This window comes from Triturus cristatus, chromosome 7 (genome assembly GCF_964204655.1).
Source record: "Triturus cristatus chromosome 7, aTriCri1.1, whole genome shotgun sequence".
Taxonomy (NCBI): Eukaryota; Metazoa; Chordata; class Amphibia; order Caudata; family Salamandridae; genus Triturus; species Triturus cristatus.
In genome coordinates, this window is record NC_140590.1 from 1,836,499,932 (window position 1) to 1,836,507,874 (window position 7,943).

The following is a 7,943-nucleotide window of genomic DNA, read 5'->3' on the forward strand; positions in this document are numbered from 1 at the left end:
CTCAGCGATAAAAATCCTCGTTACCTGGCAATAATTATCCTCACGCTAAGAGCGCTGAGCGATAATTATCGCCGGGTGTTACTGATATGCCCCTTTGTGCCAGTTCCTTATAAATGAGGCCCTTGGTTCATATTGTCTCCCTGCTTTTAATGTCAACACAACGCAGCACTTGTGGTTGCTGTGCTGACTTGCGTCAACCAATAAAGCACCTGGTCCCGGTGCCCAGCCCTGGTTTACTTTCTCTCTTTGGAGACAGTCTGTCTTCTTACCCCTCCCAGGGTGAACGTCCAGGAGGAGGGGCTGTATGTGAACTGGGCAGCTTCCAGGCAGCCTCTGGTGGTACAGGAGTATGTGAGCTGCTGCCTCGTGCTCGCCCTCCTGTCAGGCAGTTCCCTCAACACAAGGGACGGCTGATGCATTCGGGCACTACTGCGAGGGGGCGCCAAACTCAGTGGTCGAAGTGGGGGGGAACGGCAGGGCACGGCGTGCCCCTACTTCTTCAATTCCAGGGATTCCGTTCCCCTACTTTTTTATTTTGAAAATGCGTCCTGGGACGCAAGAAATCACCATCGCCTATAAATAAAACTCAGCAGTCCTGGCGTTCGAGGACTGACGGCAGAGAAGTAACAGGACTCTGTCTTTTCCTTCTTACCCAGAGAAGAAAAATACAGTGTCCACTTATGCTCTGTCGCTTCAGTTCCCCCCCCCCCCACTCTTTCTTTCTTCCCTCTCTTTCTGTCTAGCAGTTCTTTTCTTACAGAAAACCGAGATTTCAAGACGGGGTTTTCACACTCTTTCCTCTCCTTTATTTTATTTGCTCCCCTGTGAAATGGATCCAAAAAAGAAAATAATTTTTGCTGGAAATGTTGTATTTTAATTCCAAAGTGCAGCATCTGGAATAAAAGGTTAAAAATAGGAAAAATAACTAAATAAAGTAAGATAGAGTGGTAGCAAACTGACCAGATTGATTTTATTCACACCCAAACACATTAGCGCCACTTTTACAGAGTTTGCCAGTGAAGCGCTATTTTTGTTTTCTTGTCTTTGTTTTCCCTGGGCTTGCAACTAGTGCACCAGTCCTGGAGGTACTGCAAAGTGTGGATTGGAAAACAAAATGTGTACTGCGGCTCTGTGTCCAGGGATGTGGTCTTTTTACCATACTGCTTGCGTTTTGTAAGGATATAAGCAATGGACATTGAAATGGGTCCATTCATGTCCTTAAATTTTCAGGCTAAAAACACTCACTGATTTCTGAATGTTGTTCCTGCTTACATTTCACATGGTTTGCTAAATTTTACATTCCCTATGAGGGTTTGCTTTTTCCAGGATGATGTTTCTTTTTTTTGTAGGCCCATATTGCTCTTGTCTAGTGCGTCATTTAAATTGAGCCTCATCCAGGTGTTTATAGCCGGCAGCAATTGGGTTGTAGTTGAAGGCAGTGTGAGTTTTTCTCAGTGGGTCAGTATGGTGTTGAGCGGGGGAGAGAATGTGGTACTATGGCCAGAGCTACTGAATTTGTAACTGGGGAACCAGGTTCAGCCTTAATAACCAGTCCAACAGACCACTCTCCTGAGGGAGCACAATCCCATGCTAGACCTTAGAAGGCTGCGCAAGACCTTAGAAGCCCTGGTGTCTTAGCACCAGCAGGTGAACCCTAGCAGTGGCAAGTGTGGGTTAACCTTCAAGGTTTGTCCATCACAATCCATACTGAAGTTCACCTCCAGTTTTGCAGACAGGCATATGAAGCAGCACACCCTAGAGCGACAGTGACTCTGTCACTGAGGTTACAGGACCCTTGAGAAGGGCCAGCTCTAGGGCAGTGCAACCGGTGTGACCGCACCGGGTGCTGACTTTGGGTGGAGGCATTATGTTTGCTAGAATATTAAGGTTATAAAAGCGCTTGCTGCCTCCTTCCTGGCCTCCAGCAATTTTCGGCAACAATAAAAATTTCACGATGACTCTGCTGTAATGTTCTTCCTAGAGAGAGATCATTTTGTCTAGTGGAAGTTTTGATTCATGGAAAGGTAGCTCAGAGGGTTAATGTGCCTGCTGCAAAGAACAAGTACCATACAGATTGTGGGAAGTTGGCCTGGTATATGCTGTCCACTAGTTATAGTGGGCACCTTGTACCAGTCCAAACAACTCTTATTGAAGATCGGTTTAAAGACAACCTTTAATGAAAGCTATCCTAGTGGTAGCTATGGAGAGCAGCCTTCAGGCTAAGTCTTGAAGGAGTGGAAAGCAGCTTGGTTTACCAGATTATAACCTTTTGAATTACTAAATGAAAGGAGATCCACACAAGGTATATATAAAATATATGTATTTATTTCTAAACACTCACTACTAATCTCTTTATGAAATTAGAGTCCAAGATACACAATAATACAGTTCTAAAACGACAGTAAATAGCACAATATACAATGGGCCCTAGGGGCGGACCAATCCATATATTAAGAAAGTGGTATAAGAACCACAACTTGACTAGACACAGTGCCTAAAGCATGTAGAATCGCTGGTACCCCAAGGAACCACCCAAGGTAGTGACACAGGAGACCCACGGGGGACGCGTGCAGTGTGAGAACACAGGCGCGAGACCCATACTATTTTATGGGAAAGTCGCGGTTGGAATTTTAGAAGTTAAGGACACTTAGGAGAGGACTTTGAGCAAACCCCTTTAGACTTAGGGGGTTCTAGGGCCAGCACCCACGGGAGCAGCAGACTACTCGGGTTACCTCATCCAGGGAAGCCGGGTGCATAAGTGTCAAATGGTGTCGGGGATCGTCGTTGATTTCAATGTTGATCTGCTGCAAAGTGCTGCTGCCGGGAAGGAGGAAAGTGTCCGGTGTGATCCAAGCCTGGATCGAAGATCAGAGAACCTGAAATCAGAGGGGACAGAGTCTGGGTCACTTGCCAGTGACCAGGGGCACGGTAGACGAAAGCCCGTCAATGTTGGGTGATTCAGGTGCGAAGAGGCGAAGCTTGACTCTGCAGCCACGAGGACCAGGAGGTGTTGATGACAACCAGAAGCTGGATTTGAGCTGTCCCACGAAGGATGTCGAGTGCTGCGGTGTCAGTGCTCGTATTGAACACAACAAGCCTTGGCAACAGCAACCCACGCTGGAAAATAAAAGATGCTTCGGTGTGGACCAGCAAGTTCCTGGGGACTCCCCAAGCAATGGAGAGACAGGGCACGTCTAGAGCAATCAGGTAAGCCTAATTAGAGGTAAAGTTGCCTTCACAGGGACCCACCAGTCGATGGACTAGGGATCGCGGAGACCTCAAGAGGAAACACAAAGGGCCAGATCACTGAACACTTGTGGAGTGTAGACGGGAAATCTTCAGTGCAAATGCTGCTCGGGGTCAGAGCTATAAGTAATCCAAAGCTCAGCTGCAGGAGTTGTTGGAAGCTGATGCTTCTGCAAAGTGATGTGGTGTCCAGGGGTTCGATTTGCACGGTCGCCATGAGGGATACGGGCCTCAGACTTGCTGTGGGCACTGATCGACCTCTAAGACCACGGAAACCCACCTCCTGTGTTGCAAAAGTCTTCAGAGGCTGGCGGGAGCTTTGGAGCTGCAAACCGGTCAGATCTGTCTTTGGTGCCTGCCTTGCAGGGGAGTAACTCCTTTACTCCAAGGGAGATTCTTCACTCATCTAGTTCAATGTAGATCGTTGAAGTTCTAGGATTCAGTATCAGAGTTTCGTCCAGGTGTAATCTAAAGTCCTGTAGCTAGGGGTTCCTTTCTTATACCCAAGGAAGGGGTGGGACAAACTCTAGGGACCCACCTATGGGAGGGTCAGGAAAGAGGGGTGGCTACACCCATTTCCTTTGTCCAGTTTCACGCCAGAGCAGGGACTGGTAGCCCCTGCAACCGGTTTTAGCTGGACTATGCACAGGGACACCAAATAAGCCCCAGTGCTGAACTTCAAAGCACTCTTGGAGTGCACCCACCCAGCCCCAATACACTAAAGTCTTTCTGGGAGGTGGTGACACCTCCCTGTGACAGGAAACCTATTGTCCAGGCCTCCCCTGCCGGAGTTTCGTCCAGCAGCAGGAGGGCAGACTCGTGTCTGTGGCTGGCAGCATCCATTTTGTGATGCCAGGGCTCTGTTAGCTGGTACCGGGTATACCGGTGCTGTCATGTCTCTCCCTCTAGAAGGGTGGGATCATACTCCCACACCAGTTACTGGTGTGGGGGTATGATTCCAAAGTGTTTGACACCAAATACGACATGTTTCCGTGCAGCCATCCCAAAGTTAGGATTTACCTTTTGGTTATAATGCACTTAAGAGTGTATGATTTGGCTGCATCACAAACAACCCCAGAATAAAGGTTCTGAAGGCTGCAGGGGGGCTTTGCTCATGCATGGGCACCCTCTCACATAAAACCCAGCACCCTGCCTTCAGGATTGGTAACGCCTGCCATAGGGGTGACTGATAGGTTTATATGTGCAGTGATATGGAGAGATATAGTGAACCTATATCTCAGTAAGGGGTGCATGCACCACCTTACCCAGGCTGCAGTAGCAGACCTGTGGTGTCATTTTTGAAGGCTTCCCATGGGTGGCACAATACATGCTGCAGCCCCTGGTAGGCCTCTGGGGTACCTATGCCCTTTGTACATAGTATACCATATTCTAGGGACTTATAAGGGTACCCCAGAATCCAATCTGGAGTGTACCTATAGTACTTGTAATCAATTTAAGGGAGAAAGCAGATAGGCTGGGGGTCCTGAATAGCAGGATACCAGCCAGACTAAGTTGAATACCAGCAAAACACCAGAAAAAAGTGCGGGCAACCATGCAGTCAGATTCCACCTTCCTACACAGATCACAAAGTGCACATAATGTAAATAGGTCAGTGGGCTACTGCTTTTGTCAGAGAGATACTTTTGTTACTTTCAGTTTATAAGTTAAAATCCTAACATACAACAGTGAGCTATTAACGTTCATCTAAGAGCTGCATACAAACTGCAAGGTATAAATTAGAGCGTTATGTTTTTCCCCCCAGTCTTTGATTATCCTAATGTTGCAAAAAGTGTTCTTTTGGACAGAAATCAATTCTGATTATTAAAGAAAACCCCCAACCATGGTATTACGTTTTAAAATTCTGAGTTTGTTTCTCCAGACCAATCACTATTAAACTATACGGCCTAGTAGTATGGTTGTCATGTGACTCCTACACCTTGTAGTCCTTAGTCTTGTGTAACATTTTCTATACATTGATTTACACACATATTGATTGTCTCTGAGTAATGTGTGTGATGTAAAGTGCTCTGACACCCTACACTGGTATGAGTGGCGCTGTATATCAAATTAAATGCATCTGAGAGAGAGTGTGGTTATGGAGACTTGAGGGGCACTGTTAAAGGGTGGTAGTGAGGGAATCCATGGCAGAGGTAGTCATTGGGGGGCAATACCAAACATTAATGCACAGGGCACCACCAGTGCTAAGACCGGCCCTGCCCTTGAAGCCAGTCTGCCTCACCCATAGGTAGCACCATTGGCCTTGTTTCAGAAGTAGTAGCTGCAACTCACCAGGGATTGGCAATGCAGAATTTGCACGCACACCAAACTAAGTTCACAAACTTCACAGTCTCTCTGCTTCATTCACAAGCACTTTTAACATGTGCTGCTTGCTGTGGGGCCACTGGAATAAAATATGCAGCAAAGGAGGACAAAATTATGCCACAGTGTTGACTAAATTATGCATTTTTAAAAAGGCTGCAGCGTAATGCAGTATATTTTCTGATATTTTATTATTTTGACATGTGTACCCATGCTAACAGTCTCTGGAAAGATTTTGCCTGATTAGCACCAGTGTAACATACAAATGCAGCAGTGAGAAAGGTGATCAGTCAACCTTTGCAATAAGCCATCCACTCCACAGCAAAACAAGTCACATTTTTTATTAACTTTTGATATGTTTGAGCTATAAACAATTCATTAGTTTAAATGGTCAGATCATGCAGCAGATCTTGCATTATGAGGCAAATATGGCAGAGCCATAATTATATAGAAAACATTTGCAAACTAGGATATTTTGTTATTCATGTTTGAACTGCTGTTGTGGAAAAAGGGAGATGTGCTGAGGACAGAAACTCCATGGCTCGGAGACAAATGGCTTGGGCTTCCACATGTTATCGTATTTGGGACATTCTGTGATTAGAAGCATATCCTACTTTGTGAATGTGTTTCAATGTCAATAACTCATTATAACCTTATATAATCATGTGTATCCATTGGTTGATTAAACTGGGCAGGGAAATGCCAAACAAATACTAAAAATTGGGATATTTGCGCATTCTGGCCACACCTCTGGCTCCGCCCACTGAGTCAATCCTTGGGTTATTCCCACCCTCTGATTCTCCGCCCACAGTTCCCCTATTTTTTTTCCCCCACTTCGACCACTGGCCAAACTACAAAAAAAGGGGCACGAATCGGGCTACTTATTATGCGTGACGGTGGCGCTCCAAGGGCAACATGCTAGTTTGCCATACTTGTTTAAAACAATTCTTGCACCGTGCATGACCGTCTGTGTTATTGACCTACTCGGAGAAATGGATCAAAATTGCGCATCACCAACCAGTATGTAATATGCCGCCGACCGCGGCCCCCGCAGGGGGCCACTACAGCGGACGGCGCCCTAGTGCCGCCGGGGCACCGGTCACCCCTCCCCACCCCCTCCCAAGGGGAGGGGGCGGGGACGCCGGCCGGTGTCCCCCTCCCCTCATGCTTGCCCGGAGGTGACGCACAAGCGTGTCACTTCCTGGCCCCTGTGGGGAAGGGGAGGCTATTTAGCCTTCCCCCACCCTCCTGGCGACCTCTTTGTTCGCCCAGGACGCCGCATCTAGGACGTCCTTCGCCGTTGTGTCGTCGGAACGTACGGTGAGTCTTGCTGCACCTTACTCCGCCCCGGCCCTGTCCCTGGGCAGTACCAGGTCGACGGGGCCCTGTGGCACGGATTGCCATGGGCGGAGGGGTCGCAAGATCGATGATTGGGTGGCGAGCAGAGAGGGCGGTTATCGAGCAGGGGGGAAGGGATGTGGTCCGTCGGCTGCGCTGCCGACTTGCGTGCAGGAAACCAGGTTTTGAGCCTCGAGGTAGTGTCCACTCCCCGCTACTAATTCCCCCATGCCTGGAAAGGTATGGGAATACGGTGCCCATGCACAGCGCTCCGATTACCTTCGACGAGCCCGCGCTGTGACGCTGGGCGAATAACTTAATCTCCCCGTGCCTGAATATGTACGTACATTCGGTGCTCATGCACAGCGCTCCAATACCTTTGGGTGGAGCCGCGCTGTGACACTGGGCGAGGAACTTAATCTCCCCGTGCTCCAAAGCGGATGTAAATACGGGGCCCATGCACAGCGCTCCAAGGCCTTCGGGTCGAGTTCGCGCTGTGACCCGGGGCAAATCACTTAGTCGCCCAGCGCCTGAGTGTGTATGTAGATGCGGTGCTCGGGTCAGCGCCCCAATTACCTCTGGGTTGAGTCCGTGTGTGACTCTCGGCAAATCACCTAATCTCCCTGTGTCCTGAAATGTATGTAGACACGGTGCCCATGCACAGCGCTCCGATTACCTTCGGGTCGAGCCCGCGCTGTGACGCTGGGCGAATAAGTTAATCTCCCCGTGCCTGAACATGTACGTAAATACGGTGCTCATGCACAGCGCTCCGATTACATGCGGGTCGAGACGCGCTGCGACACCGGACGAATCACTTAATCTCCCCGTGCCCTAATGTGGATGTAAATACGGGGCTCAAGTACAGCGCTCCAAGGCCTTCGGGTCGAGCTCACGCTGTGACCCGGGGCAAATCACTTAGTCTCCCAGTGCCCGAGTGTGTATGTAGATGCGGTGCCCAGGTCAGCGCCCCAATTTCCTTTGGGTTGAGTCCGCGCTGTGACTCTGGGAAAATGACTTAATGTCCCCGTGCCCGAATGCGT